The 14529-nt window shown below is 52.3% G+C and overlaps 1 protein-coding gene across 1 annotated transcript in view; it reads left to right on the forward strand.

Moving 5' to 3' along the window:
- CDH19 (cadherin 19) overlaps positions 1–14529 on the forward strand; it is a 1234526-nt gene that overhangs the window by 525668 nt on the left and 694329 nt on the right. The gene's annotated exons all lie outside the window — the stretch shown is intronic.

A 14529-nucleotide genomic window follows, 5' to 3' on the forward strand; every position in this document is an offset into this window, starting at 1 on the left:
TAATTGCAATCACATTTCTTAGATGTATATCGTGGGCGTGCGTCACAAGCTACGTTATGTATCGGTCACAATAAATATCATAATAAATCGTGCATTGAAATCAACATTTTAACGGGATCCTTTCGAATGTTCGCCAAGTGAACCCTCCTCCCTTTTTCGTCAAGTGTACAAAGGTTCACATACATAACTCAGAACATCAAGTCTTGTTAGTCAAAGAACACCACGAGGTGTCCGTAAGTTCCTATTGATACCGGCGCCATTTTGGGCGATGCCGGGTTGGTTGCACCAGAATCCCTTTCGGCAGTTCAAAAACCTGTGCTAACAGAGGGGCTGGTAATGTGGACCGTCAATCAAAAGGGGAGGGAGGTAGAATCTTCCCTACCAGGTCACGTTGAGGTTCAGCCGGAACTTACTCGAATTCGTTAGCCCACAAAATGTTACCGGATGGTTCAGACTGAAGCTGGTGCTGACACGAGAGCACCACCATCTTGTGGCTATGTCGTGGTCGTTTCATTTGTGATCAAGGCAGTCATTCCCCACCGGAAGCCTGTAGGGGCCGAGGGCTTCTGGGACTCTGGTAGAATCTTCAAAGCTGTGGGGATGTTGTCGGAGGTGGGGGCTCGTGCCCAGGCGGGCAAGCGCCCGAGTTGCAATACCGGACAAAGTTACTCCAGCGGCCTAGACCCGCCTTCCAGGGGGCCCAGACGCCATTTTGAGACCCTGCAGCAGCCGCCCTTCGTCGCGTCTTCAAGAGTGGAAGAGACTTCTTTGGGGCGAGAAAAAAAATGGAACACCGTGCCGTTGAAGCAGGACATTTGGCTCAGGGCGTTAGGGTGCAGCGGTGGCGCCTCCACCGAGGGAGGCTCGTTCACGCCGCCTCCCTCTCCCAGTGCACCCCACGCCGTCCCTTTGAATCAGGGGTGCACATGATGACCACCCTACACCCCTGACTCTGCGAGTACTCTGGAGGACCATTGTATGTCCGGTGCTGCACAAGTATGCCCGTCGGACATTGTATGTTCTGTGCTGCGGAAATAGGTCCGTCGGACATTGTATGTTCTGTGCTACGCAAATAGATCCGTCGGACATTGTACGTTCTGTGTTGCACAAGTATATCCGTCGCCCGGCTGGAGGATTTCGGCGCCGGGCCGGGGCTGGGAAACCTCCTACCTGTGGAGGTGGGAGAGGCTCGTCCGCGTCGCCTCTCCCTCCCAGCCCCCCTGCACCAGTTCAGCGGAGGAATTTGCGATGGCTGGACCAGGAGATACGAGGGAGGGGGTCATCTGCATCCGCCCCCTCCCTACTCGTGGCCCGGGGGACGCCGCCCCAGGAAGGAGAGAATGGGAAGACCATTTCACGCCGGGCCCGTGGAGCCTCCTGTACATTCTCGCCGGCGACCTATTTGGTCTATGGCTGTCGGCAGGCCCCGCCCCACACGTGCTGTGTGTTTCACCTTCCGGATGGGCGGGACCGTTGACCTGTTACATTTTGGGGACTTCCGGGGTGAGCATAACATGTTTTGTATTGCTCCTATTAGTACAGTTTTACTTTAAAGAATGTTTTACTAGTTTTTCTATTCATCGTTGGTCGTGTGTTATCTTTACCGTAATTAAATCTTAAATTATATAACAGAGATTTGGCTTCCTTGAGTCCTTTTTCTAATGGGGCGTTGTCTACTCAGGCCTGTAATTGCTTTTGTTTTTCAGAGTGGGGGGGTGCAGAGAGTAATCAGTCCCAGAACTCAAACATGTTGTTGAAATTGGTCTGACGGAATCTGTGCCATCGGGCATAATCAAACGTGGTGGTTCTATCCGTCCTGTCCGTGTTAGTCTGATTCGTCTTTGTCTCGCGCCTTTTCCCTTCCTGCCGGCCTGTTATTTCTGTCGGCCCTCCGCTCTTACCTATGTTCCGTAGAGTCGGGCATTGGGCTTTCCAGTGCCCGAGTCTTTTACAAAAAGCACATTGGTTTTGCCTTAAGTCTGCTCGTCCTGTGCGTAGTGTCGGGGGGTTACTTTCGAGTCGTTGTGTCTCGGGGTTGTTCTGTCGGTACGTCCTTTTACACTGTTCCCTTTTTATGTCTAATCCTTGGAACTGTGTCGTCGCTGCCCCTTCCTTTTGCCTACCAGACGCTTGGAAGGTCGTCTGTCGCGTTTCTTTACCTACTCTGACTTCGTCTTTTTCCTTTCGTTGCATTGCTTCCTTGCGCCACATACCGAGACTGTCGAGCATAATAGGCGTTGTCTTGCTACTACGAAGGGCTATTTCTAACGTTTCTATTTTGCCAAGATCGAAGGATCCTACCAGTGGCCACTGTTTCTCTTGATTTGCTTTGGTATACTTGTGCCATAGCTTACTATAGGCTATGGTAATTAATCCATACTTTGTGAACATTTCTTTATTAGGGGTGTGTGGGGTGTGGGGGTGTGCGGGCCGGAATAACAGGCGTGGAGGCCGGATGTAGTGTGCTATGGTTAGCAAGGATTTTATTATTGATACAGAGGAAGTCAAATCCTTGGGCACGGTGTCCGGGTATACTGCTTGCTAGTCCTGTTCCGGGTCCTCGAGAGGGGGTCCGAAGAGGGGAACACAGGTAGGTCTTCCTCCGCCGGGCTGGGGATCTCCTTCCTGCTGGCGGGCGTCGGGGTGTCCCTCGGAGGTAAGTGAGAAAGACACAGGGCAGTTAGTTCCAAAGCACACGGAACTTAGATGACTGTCACCGGCACCAGGAGTGTAGGGACGGAAATAGGCGGTGAGGGAGGACGATAGGGTAGGGTAAGACGGGAAAGGAAAGGGAGGCTTCGGAATAGAGTGGTTGTCGTGAAGGGAGGGGGGGTGGTAGGTATCATACAGTGTAGGGGTGACTATATTACACAGTGCGGGTGCGCGTGATATCTGTACACGATTTACACTATTTACACTAGTTACACAAGGTGGGGAAAACACGGAGAATGATAACAGATTACTCACGTGCCCCGCCGTAACTCTCATCCGAGTTACGGCCGCTTTCCAGCCACCTCCTGAGGATGCCACCAATCCTCGCACCACAGTTCTTCCTCTTCTCCGCTCTCTCCTCGCGTCCGCTCTCCTACAACCTCCGCCGCTGGTCCTTCGCGTCTCGCCAACTCCTGCCACGAGTCCACCGCTGGGAACCAATCCACCTCTGTGTCGCCGGTCTTTATACGATCCCCTCGGGTCGCTGAGGAAAGGCTTCCGGGGTCAGGCAGGGTCACTTCCGGTCTTTTAGTGGCCGTGGCACTTCCGGGGTCAATCCATGTCGTTTCCGGTCCGCTGGGCGCCGGCGATGCTGTCGGTACCTGCAGGGAGACAGAGAGAGGTGTAGCCGGTTTGGGCAGCAGGTTAGTGTTGTCGCCCCTAGGGGCGTTCGTACGAGGTCGCTGCGACCTGGAGGGAAGCTCTGCCCCTTCACATCCCCTTTCCCTAGGATTGTTTCTTGTAGGTGTTAGGTCTGGTGGGTACCGGGAGAGATAGTCTGCGTTACCCTGTTCCAGCCCTTTCCGATGTAAGGTTCTGAAGCGAAAGGGTTGGAGAGAGAGGAACCACCTGAGTACTCTATCATTATTACCCCGGTTACGCGCCATCCATTCAAGAGGGGCATGATCTGTGTATAGAATGAATTCCCGCCCCTCCAGGTAATACCGGAGGCTTTCGATTGCCCACTTGATGGCGAGTGCTTCTTTTTCTACCACTGAATAATTGGTTTCACGGGGAAACAACTTCCTGCTTAGATATAGAACGGGTTTTTCTGCCCCCGATTCGTCCTTTTGGGACAATACTGCCCCCAAACCCTGGTCAGACGCGTCGGTCTGCAATATAAAGGGCTTGGAATAGTCAGGACTCATCAGTACGGGTTCTGAGGTCAGGGAATGTTTGAGGAGATGAAAGGCCTGTAACAACAAGGGGGTTGGTTGTTTGAGGATCTCCTCCGCTTTCGTTGTTTTCTTTAGGAGATCCGTCAAGGGGGCTGCCGTATGGGAGAAGTTAGGTATAAATCTCCTGTAGTATCCCAGCATACCTAGGAACGCTCGGAGATCTTTACGAGTTTGGGGAAAGGGAATGTCTTGGATGGTCCTGACCTTTCTGTCTTGTGGCCGAATATGTCCCTCCCCCAACAGGTATCCTAGATATTTCACGCTTTGGGCAGCTAACGTGGTCTTGGAGGGATTTATGGTGAAGCCAGAGGCACCTAGGGAGGTTACGATTGCTCGTACATGAGACAGATGTTGCTCCCAGGTGTCACTGTAGATGACTATGTCGTCTAGGTACGCACCCGAATAGTGGGAATGGGGCTGTAGAACCTGATTCATGGCCCGTTGAAATGTTGCTGGGGCTCCATGAAGGCCAAAGGGCATAACTCTAAACTGGAACAGTCCCTCTGGGGTGGAAAATGCCGTTTTGTGTTTATCCTCGGCTCTCAAGGGTATCTGCCAGTATCCCTTGCAGAGGTCGAGGGTGCTTATATACTGGGCCCTGCCGATGCGTTCGACCATCTCGTCTACCCAAGGTAAGGGGTAGGAGTCGAAGGCTGAAATTTTGTTTACCTCCCTAAAATCAATACAAAACCTGGTAGAACCATCGGGTTTCGGTACTAAGACTATGGGCGAATTCCAGTCGCTACGGGAGGGTTCAATGATGCCCATCTTTAACATTTGATTGGTTTCCTCTTTTATGACTGCTCTTCGAGCTTCTGGGACACGATACGGACGCTGCCGGACTATTTTCCCCGGTTCTGTATGGATGGCATGCTCCACTACTGTAGTGTGTCCTGGAAGGGAGGAAAACACGGTTTGCACGGAGGACAGGGTCTGGCAGAGGTCCCGTTTCTTGCTCTCAGATAGCTCTGTATCAAAGCAGCATTAAAAGGGGAGGGGACTGACACCAGTCAAGACGGGTCGAGGACCCTCCCATTTCTTTAGGAGGTTGACATGGTATATCTGGGTGGATCCCCTGGTGACGTCTATTTGGACTTCATAGGTCACGGGAGTCACTTGTCTGGTGACGGTGAATGGACCCTGCCATTGTCCTAGCAACTTATGGTCCGAGGAGGGAAGGAGCAACAGGACCAAGTCCCCGGGAACAAAGGACCGGAGTTTGGTTCCTTTGTTGTATTGTTGTTTTTGTGACGTTTGAGCGGCCAGTAGGTTCTGTCTCACAATCTCTCGGATCTCTCCTAAATGGGTCTTCAGGTTGTTGACGTATTCGGGGAGAGGACGGGTCCGATCGGGTTCGGCTTCCCAGGCCTCACGAGCCATGTCCAAAAGAGTTCGGGGGGGGCGACCATAGAGCAGTTCGTAGGGCGAATAACCCGTGCTACTTTGTGCCTTGCACCGTATGGCAAAAAGGGCCAAAGGTAACATCTCCTCCCATCTTTTGCTCTCGAGACCCAATAGTTTTTTCAAGGTGGTCTTTAGCGTGGCGTTGTAGCGTTCCACCAAGCCGTCCGTCTGGGGGTGGTATGCTGATGTTCTTATCTGTTTGACCCCCAGTTTGGAACAGACCTGGCGCATGAGGGAGGAGACAAAGGGGGTGCCTTGATCAGTTAAAATCTCGCGGGGAAACCCCACCCTGGAAAATATGGCAATAAGCGCTTTGGCTATGTTCTGGGTGGTTGGTTGACGGAGAGGCACTGCTTCCGGGAATCGGGTGGCGTAGTCCACTACTACTAAGGCATACCTACAGCCGCTCTTGGAGGGTAACAGGGGGCCTATAATGTCCATCCCCACCCTAGTGAAGGGGATATCTATCAGAGGGAGGGGGTGTAGGGGAGCTCTCGGTGGTCGGTACCGGCTGGTTTTCTGGCACACCGGGCATTCCCGACAATAGCGCTTAATCTGCGCGTTCACCCCGGGCCAGTAGAACCTCTCCAGGATCGCTTCTCCAGTCTTTTCATCACTGAAATGCCCACCTAACAGATGACTGTGCGCCAGAAACAAAACTTTCTCACGGAACAACCCCGGGATAACCAGTTGAGTATTGGCCTGGGCTCCTCCTTTGCGATACAAGAGTCCATTCCGTATGAAGAAGTAGGGACCTACGTGTAAGGGGTCTTCATCGGGGAGTGCCCGACCCCAAGCATCCTGCAACACTGGATCTTCTTGTTGGGCAGCTCTGAATTCCCGATCGGTTTCCCACGGATGAGGGTCTACCTGGGCTGGGCAGGCCAGAACGAACCCCCTCTTTTCCTTTTTCCTTTGGGCCTTGGTCTTCCAGGGTTTGGGTATCTCGACAGCAGCAGGGGAATCACGGGAAAAGGGAGCCTCTGCCCACCATTTCTTCAAAGAGTCCGTGGTATCTTGGAGGAGATGCGGAAGACCACTATAGTCGCTCCCTAGAATTACCTGTTCGGGTAGGTTGGGAACCAAACCGACTGTCAACAAGCTTCCTGGGTCGGTAGGATGTTGTACACGTACTTGTGTGGTCGGGTAACATTTGGTGTCTCCGTGGACACATTTGATGGCCACTGACCCGGTCACTGGTCCCACGGCGTGAGGTAGTTCTTGGGGACGCAGAACACTGTGGCGACACCCAGTATCCGCAAGTGCCATCATCCTTTGTCCGTCGATTTGTACGGGACACCTGAAGGGTGGAGGGGTTGTTTCGGTGGTGAGACACACATAATTTCTTGTCAAGCCAATCTCCATGGGTTCCTCTTTCTGAGGGCATATGCGGGCAATGTGCCCATATCCACCACAATGGTAACATTGTGGTCCTGGTGGCGGTGGTCGGGGCATGACCGGATAAGGCATCAGTGGGGCTAATTCTGGTTTTCTTTGCACCGGAGGTGGTCTTGTGGGCCGGGGTTGGTTGCCCCGACCTAGGTGGGTTGGGTGTTCTTCCCTCGCCCGCTGGCCCTCCTGTGCTCGATTATAGGCACTGGCTATTTCGACAGCACTGTCAAGAGTTAAACGGGCATGTTGGCGGACCCACTTCTGCGTAGCGGGATGTAGGGAAGCCAGATATTGTTCGAGGTATATCTTGGCCATTATTTCAGCCTTACTTGAGGTTGCTGGTTTGAGCCATCGGTCGGCCAAGTCTTGTATCCTGAACGACAATGCTCGGGGATTTTCTTGGGGTCCCTCCTTGGCCTGGCGGAGTCTAACCCTGTAGGTTTCGTCATCTATCCCCAGACTTTCCAGGATGCATTTTTTTATATCCGCATAGGGAGTCTGTCCCTGGATGTTGGCCTGCTGATAGGCTGCTTGCAGTTCCCCTGTTAGTAGGGGACCTAGGTAATGGCCCCATCGATCCGCAGGCCAGGCAGCGGCCTGAGCAAGCCGTTCGAAGTTGGTGAAGAAAAAGTCTGGATCTTCGCCGGTCACATACTTCTGCAGGACTACCGAGGGTAACGATGCCATTGGTCTCTGCTGCCCCATGACGGTGGTCAACTTTTCCAGAGCCTGGTCCTGGGCTGTGCCCTGCCCCTTCAGGACGTCGTGCAATTGGCCCCTGTCATCTTCTGCGGTCTTCAGAAACCTCTCCATCAGTTTGCCGAGGAGTTCCTGGCCCTCGGCCAGCTGTTTGACGGCGGCCTCCATGCTTCCGGGCGATCCCACTTCTGACACCACTTGTGGGGTGTGGGGGTGTGCGGGCCGGAATAACAGGCGTGGAGGCCGGATGTAGTGTGCTATGGTTAGCAAGGATTTTATTATTGATACAGAGGAAGTCAAATCCTTGGGCACGGTGTCCGGGTATACTGCTTGCTAGTCCTGTTCCGGGTCCTCGAGAGGGGGTCCGAAGAGGGGAACACAGGTAGGTCTTCCTCCGCCGGGCTGGGGATCTCCTTCCTGCTGGCGGGCGTCGGGGTGTCCCTCGGGGGTAAGTGAGAAAGACACAGGGCAGTTAGTTCCAAAGCACACGGAACTTAGATGACTGTCACCGGCACCGGGAGTGTAGGGACGGAAATAGACGGTGAGGGAGGACGATAGGGTAGGGTAAGATGGGAAAGGAAAGGGAGGCTTCGGAATAGAGTGGTTGTCGTGAAGGGAGGGAGGGGGGTGGTAGGTATCATACAGTGTAGGGGTGACTATATTACACAGTGCGGGTGCGCGTGATATCTGTACACGATTTACACTATTTACACTAGTTACACAAGGTGGGGAAAACACGGAGAATGATAACAGATTACTCACGTGCCCCGCCGTAACTCTCATCCGAGTTACGGCCGCTTTCCAGCCACCTCCTGAGGATGCCACCAATCCTCGCACCACAGTTCTTCCTCTTCTCCGCTCTCTCCTCGCGTCCGCTCTCCTACAACCTCCGCCGCTGGTCCTTCGCGTCTCGCCAACTCCTGCCACGAGTCCACCGCTGGGAACCAATCCACCTCTGTGTCGCCGGTCTTTATACGATCCCCTCGGGTCGCTGAGGAAAGGCTTCCGGGGTCAGGCAGGGTCACTTCCGGTCTTTTAGTGGCCGTGGCACTTCCGGGGTCAATCCATGTCGTTTCCGGTCCGCTGGGCGCCGGCGATGCTGTCGGTACCTGCAGGGAGACAGAGAGAGGTGTAGCCGGTTTGGGCGGCAGGTTAGTGTTGTCGCCCCTAGGGGCGTTCGTACGAGGTCGCTGCGACCTGGAGGGAAGCTCTGCCCCTTCACAGGGTGCCTTCCAGCGGAGCTAGATGGTCCACCTCTAATAAACGGTCCGGGCTGAACCAGCTATCGATCAGTGGGGAGAAGACAGGCATGACGGGTCACAATGGGGACAATAGTCAGCACTACCTATCTTATCACTGTGTGCAAAGACTAGACAGAATATTTCTATTCTACGTTGTTTGCAGGCAGTGAATACCTCATGAACAAATATCGGGCAATCAATGTTTGGGTCAATAAAATGGTCAATAAAATGGTCAATGGGGAGAATAAGTAGGCCCGCAAAGGTCTGCGTTACCTACCCTTTCACTATCTGCAAAGAGGGAACCTATTCTTTCCTGTTTGCAGACAGAGAATCTCCAGAAAACAATCCGTAACAGTTAATCAATGGGGAGGGGCAATTGATCAGTGGGGGAGAAAGATAGGTACGATGGGTGCGTTACCTATCCTTCACTGTTTGCAAAGGGAGAGCCGGTTGTTTCTCCGTTTGCCGACAGCGAAACTCCAAATAAATTAACAAAGAGTAATACTAGTATTTTTTTCAATCAATCAAACAATTTCTTAATTAGTCGTGTCTACACGACCTTACCCGGACCGCATGGACAGTTTCTTGTCTTCCGAATCCAACGCCCGATCGTCCTCTTTTCTTCGTAATCCTCGCGGCACTCCTGATGGTTCCCAGTCAGGACCGTAGATCACTCGAGAGAGGTCTGTTCGGAACCAGTGAAGTTCGGATGATCGGCTGTCAGACGAGGGTCTATCGGACAGGGTACCTCCTGATCGTTGCAGTCGTTCACTCTGTCGTCAGGACCTCTCCCACTGGATCCACGAGTCGCTGATGGGCCCCACGTTTGGGACGCCAATTGTAAAAGGGTGGCTAGACAACCAGTGACCAAAGACCCTTTTGTGTTGCCCGGCGGTGTCGCCTCTATTACCCACAAAATATTAACAAATGAAGAAGCAGGCGCTGGAGACTGAAAGGCAGGAAACAAGGGTTTATTCTCTCCGGAGGAGAACACATCAATTCAGACAGCAAGTATCGTCACGAGGTGCTTTAATCGCATCTCTGAGGCCTGGCCTCTTATACTCAGGTTTATTGCTTTATTACATGAAACACATATTTGTCAATACTTTGATGTACGGAAAGGCGTCCTAGGAATCCCCGCTTCAAGCCCGTTCCCACACGTTTACAGTTGAAATCCCCACCCCGGTCACAATAGGTGATGCTTATCGCGCAGCTGGACATTCCGCCGATTCACGGAATGTGTGGAGTTGATCGGATCTCATGGGGTGAAGGGTGTTCGATCGACTCGAGGGTCCTTTGATAGGGGGAAGCTTCCTACTGTACGGGGGGTAATAAAACAGTGTCCGCAGGGCCAGGTGGCGGCCTGGGAACAGGGGAGACAAACGGGCACACAGGAAAAGGGGGTTTATATCAAAGGACTTGGGACCATGAAAGGGACGAAGGGAGGTGTCGCGCTAGGAACAGGATGGGATTCCGAGGCAGAGCTGCGCTGAAGAGGGGTTTATGACCCGTGGCGTATGAGAGCGAGGGGGGGTTGTCAGCATGCGGGGGATGCCTGCGGGGCTAAGAGAGGGTGAGAGACGCGCTGGCTATCAGCGAGGGGCAGAGGGGCCATGGTGCTCAAAATGGCTGCCGCTTACGCGCAAGGCATGTGAAAGCGGGAGTGATCAGTGCGTGGGGGTGCTTGTGTGGGTGAAGAGCCGTGCTGGGGGTCAGGGGTGTGCAGAGGGTGGTTCTGGTCAAGGCAGCTAAAGTGGTGGGTGTGTGCGACAAAGAGTGTGGCATCGGGGCAAAGGGAAGATGGCACAGATAATGTTCACCAAACCGTATTAATTTTCCACACGAGAGCCCAGCTGATGTAGAGCCCACGGACACTGCCCCTCCTTTTTGACGCACTGAGAGAGACGCTGTCTTTTCTCCTGCCGAGAAATCCAGCTCCGGTGTTCTCAGCCGCCTTCGCGGGCTGCTGGGATATTGAACCCTGAAAGAGAGAGATACCAGACCTCCTGCATTCTATTACCCAGGTACGGAGCTGACTAAACCCTTAAAAAGAATTCTTGAGTCAGATTCTTGGCAAAAGCAACTTAACTTAAACTGCTACTTACTTACTCCTTCCCACTTATTAGGCTTAGGTCAGGTACACCGGGGTAGGCGTAGTTAGAAGCACCAGTTGAGTAGGTTAGTCAATGTATGTATGTATGTATATATTTTATCCATTTTAAAGTATCTTATGGTTAAGAAACCATATCAATGCTTTTATAGTATTATTTCATAATACTCTTTTTACTGTACGCACTTTACTTTACATTAAGTATTGCAATTATGGCAATTCATTTCTCTTGCATGAGAAAGAAGACTTCTAAATAAATTACACCTTTTATTTAAAACGCCCGTCTCTCTTTTCTCTGCACTCTGGTGAAACTCAGTATGCACATTTGACTGAGTGAAATAGCTGTCTACTGTTTTCACAGGATTTTAGAGATACACTCTTATTCTGAGGGAGCAAAGTTGTCATGTTATATGGTTGTCAGAAGCTAATCCCTTCTTGTCTATTCAGGGAGGTTAAACTCCTCCTCGTTTATTCGAGAAAGTTTCTAGTGACCTCTGAGCTAGCTGGCAAACCTTAAGTCTAATATAGTCAGTAGAGACCTAGTCGACCTCAGTCCTACGTCTACACTGCTGAATATATTATTCCAATGCGCAGAGCCTATTGGTAATATAGGAACTACACTACAGCATGAGTATCGCTACTCCTCTTGAGTAATTGGAATATCCAGCCTCTACTACCACCTCCCATCGTTTGTTTTTAAGCATCCCTGCTGACGCGCTTGTCAAGTGTGTTTCCTGCAGGAAACATATATCCACAATATGTCTTGTGAGATAGGAGTGGATCCGTCTCGCCTTTCTGCGATCATTTAGTCCTTTGCGGTTCCAAGTAAGGCATGTTAATGAGTTCATGATAGGTTGTTGTGGCATATCTATTCTCAGAGATGTGGGCTCATCGCATACCTACTACCAGGTTGCTCGTTGTTAGGGTTCGTCAGCGCATGCAGATGTTACCAAGCGTTGCTTCCCTTTAAACATGAGTGTATAACTATGCAGGGCAGACTTTCAGCAAATGTGCAAAATTTGACAGTTCTTGGCAGTTCAGAAAAACTGAGAAAAACAACCCTCCTCCCCACCCACACCAACCCCCCAATCAGGTTGTGCAGCCCTTTCACCCTTTACCCATAACATTAATCAGTCAGTGATCAGTAACCACCAAAAGGGAGCCATCCCATGGGGCACATGAGGTTGCCGGCATACACCCCTGCACTTATGGCAGGGTGGCCGAGCTGTAAGCGCCACGCTCAAATACCCAGAAACCTCCAAACAATAGCATACTATGTATTTTGTCAGAGAGACCATTGAAGTGTGTAAAGCAATATGTCCCCTCCATACGAGAGCAGAGCTCCCATCTTAGCAGGTAACCTCAGCGCTCATAAGTTTTAACCCTGGTATCTTGAATAAGCTGTTCAACTCAACGGCATGTGTACTAGTCCTTGGGTTTTCAATCGCTGTCACTGAGTCTGTTCCCCGTCTGTACGTCCTCCAAGGTCTTCTGCTGCTTGTGGTCCTTTGCCATCTGTTTCGCAAACGCCAATGCGGCTTTAGCATCCGTGAAAAAGGTCGGATTGCCATATCCTTGAACACGCAGCTTGGCCAGGAATATCAGAGCATATTTGGTCCCAAGTTGTTGAAATATTTTCTTCGCAGGGATGAATTCTTTACGAGCGGCTTGTACTTGCAGTGTGAAATCAGGGTACATTGCAATGTTGTTGCCCTTTTCCCTAGCTAGACGAAGTATTGTATCTCGGTCCCTGTAGTTAAGGATTCTGGCCAGTATCGGTTGCGCTGGTGCCCCCGGCCGAGGCCTGGGGCCCAGTTATCTGTGACCTCTTTCAATAAGGAACATTTGGGGCAGATCAGATCCGAATAGGTACTTCATCATAGTTTCTACATACTGCTCAATGTTTTGAATGTTCGTTGTTTCAGCAATTCCTGTTATCCGTATGTTGTTCCTTTTTGATCTGACTTCCAAATCCTTGTTCTTTTGTTGAATCACAGCCAGCACTTTGGCAATGCCTCTCAATTTCTTCTCCATGTCGGTTTGGCCCTCCTCAGTCTCTGTCACTCTCGTCTCTCCTGTGCGCTCACACGTCCCTCCTGCTTGTTCATCCATTGAGTGATTATATCCATACGTTCTGCAAGCGTATCCATTTTGGAGTCTATACCCTGAAGGCTGGTTTTCAGTTCTTGGAACATTGATCAAATGTCCTCCGCTGGTGGTTGACTCGCGGTCGCATCCTCTGCAGGGTCGGGATAGCCCGTGTCAGTCTCAGTCAGTTTTCCGGATTTTTTGTCAAAGTTGATCCGAGGATGTCTCGTATCCGGCTTCCCCATGTTCGTGGAACTTCGGTTGTTGCCGTGCAAGTGGCGCTCCTATTGATTATATCCTATGCCAGCAGTACTGGGAGCATGCAATAGGACAGACCGTCTCAGTCGTCTGAGTTCGCATACACTGGTGTGTCCTCGCCTCCAAGTCGCCTAAGCAGCCAAATCCCCAATCTTCTCACAGCACCTGACCAGTAGAGCGCCCTGTGTATCGCTCCTCTCACCCACACCAGCACCGATATCCTGTGGGGTCGGCTCCAGCCACAATTCTGTGATGCCCTGCCCCCTTCGGCAACACAGTTTTGGGGGACGTGTCAGTACGCCGCATCTGAATTCCCACACCACTCTCCCACCTCTATAATGGCAGCTGAGTCAAGTTCTTCCAGCCTTCGTGGCCTCTTGGACCCCTGAGCCCAGCCGCAGCCCAGGCAAAATCATTCAGGGTCGCTGAAATAGTGCCAAGAACCGGTCTGATGATGTGCAGGGCCCGAGCAGCTGGCCAGCTTTCAATTTTACAGGGAGGCCAGGCACAATCGTCACCAGATCTAGTTCCTTGGTAATAAGTGCACTTGTGCCCGTATTAGAGGTTTACTGCGTGATTCAGGTAGAGCCACAGGTATATCGCAGCTGGGCTCTCAACCGTGTGCTTGCGCTGCAGAACGGCCACAAGAGACCACCACTCCCTCCGTGTGTCTCCACTGATTACTTCACCCCTCAGCTGTCTGCACACGTGTTCAAATTGCTGCCGCATGCCTAGGAGTTCCCTTGATTGGCTTGGCTCCCATCCACTGCATTGCTTGCAATTAGGGGCAGTCAGTCATGGCGGCACTTCAATGACTGTATAGAGCAGCTTGGCCCTTCCACAAAATGGCGGCCATGCCGATGAGTCGCGCACCGTGTGCACCCCACGGTACCAGGGCCAACACACTCCCCTACCGCAGCAGAGACCCCCCCCTGTTGCACGAACGCCAATTACCCAGACTCTCCACTGGCGTCGGGTCTCCACAGCCGCTGCTCCAGGCTACGCCTGCAGTCCTTCTCCCTGTATGTTGCCTTCAGCAGGTACCAAGCGCAGCCGCCCTCAGCCTCCAACGAGTGCGGCACGGTCCTCGGCCACCATCAGAGCCTCCACAGCAGCAGCGAAATACAGCGCCTCCCTCCTCCCTGTCTGGTGCTGCTACAGTTACCCAGGAGGGCACCCAGACAGCATAGGCAATCTTACTTAGCGTTCGCGGCCCGCGTCATTCTGCTCTGCTGGGCCGCTAACTATGCGAGGCCCAGGCCGCCGCAGTCGCCCAGGCCTCTCACCGGTCCAGGATGTTCACCATCGTCAAACGTGGCTCTGTGGGAGTACAGCCGTCGGACTTCCACCGATACGGCTAGCTTCAGTCCCTGCTCTTTTCGCCGTGTGCGGTTCTCGGCATTCGGTGTGCTTTGCGGACACATGCCGGATTTACTGGGCTCGGCCG

The sequence above is a fragment of the Lissotriton vulgaris genome, chromosome 4_1 (assembly GCF_964263255.1).
Source record: "Lissotriton vulgaris chromosome 4_1, aLisVul1.2, whole genome shotgun sequence".
NCBI classification, from domain to species: domain Eukaryota; kingdom Metazoa; phylum Chordata; class Amphibia; order Caudata; family Salamandridae; genus Lissotriton; species Lissotriton vulgaris.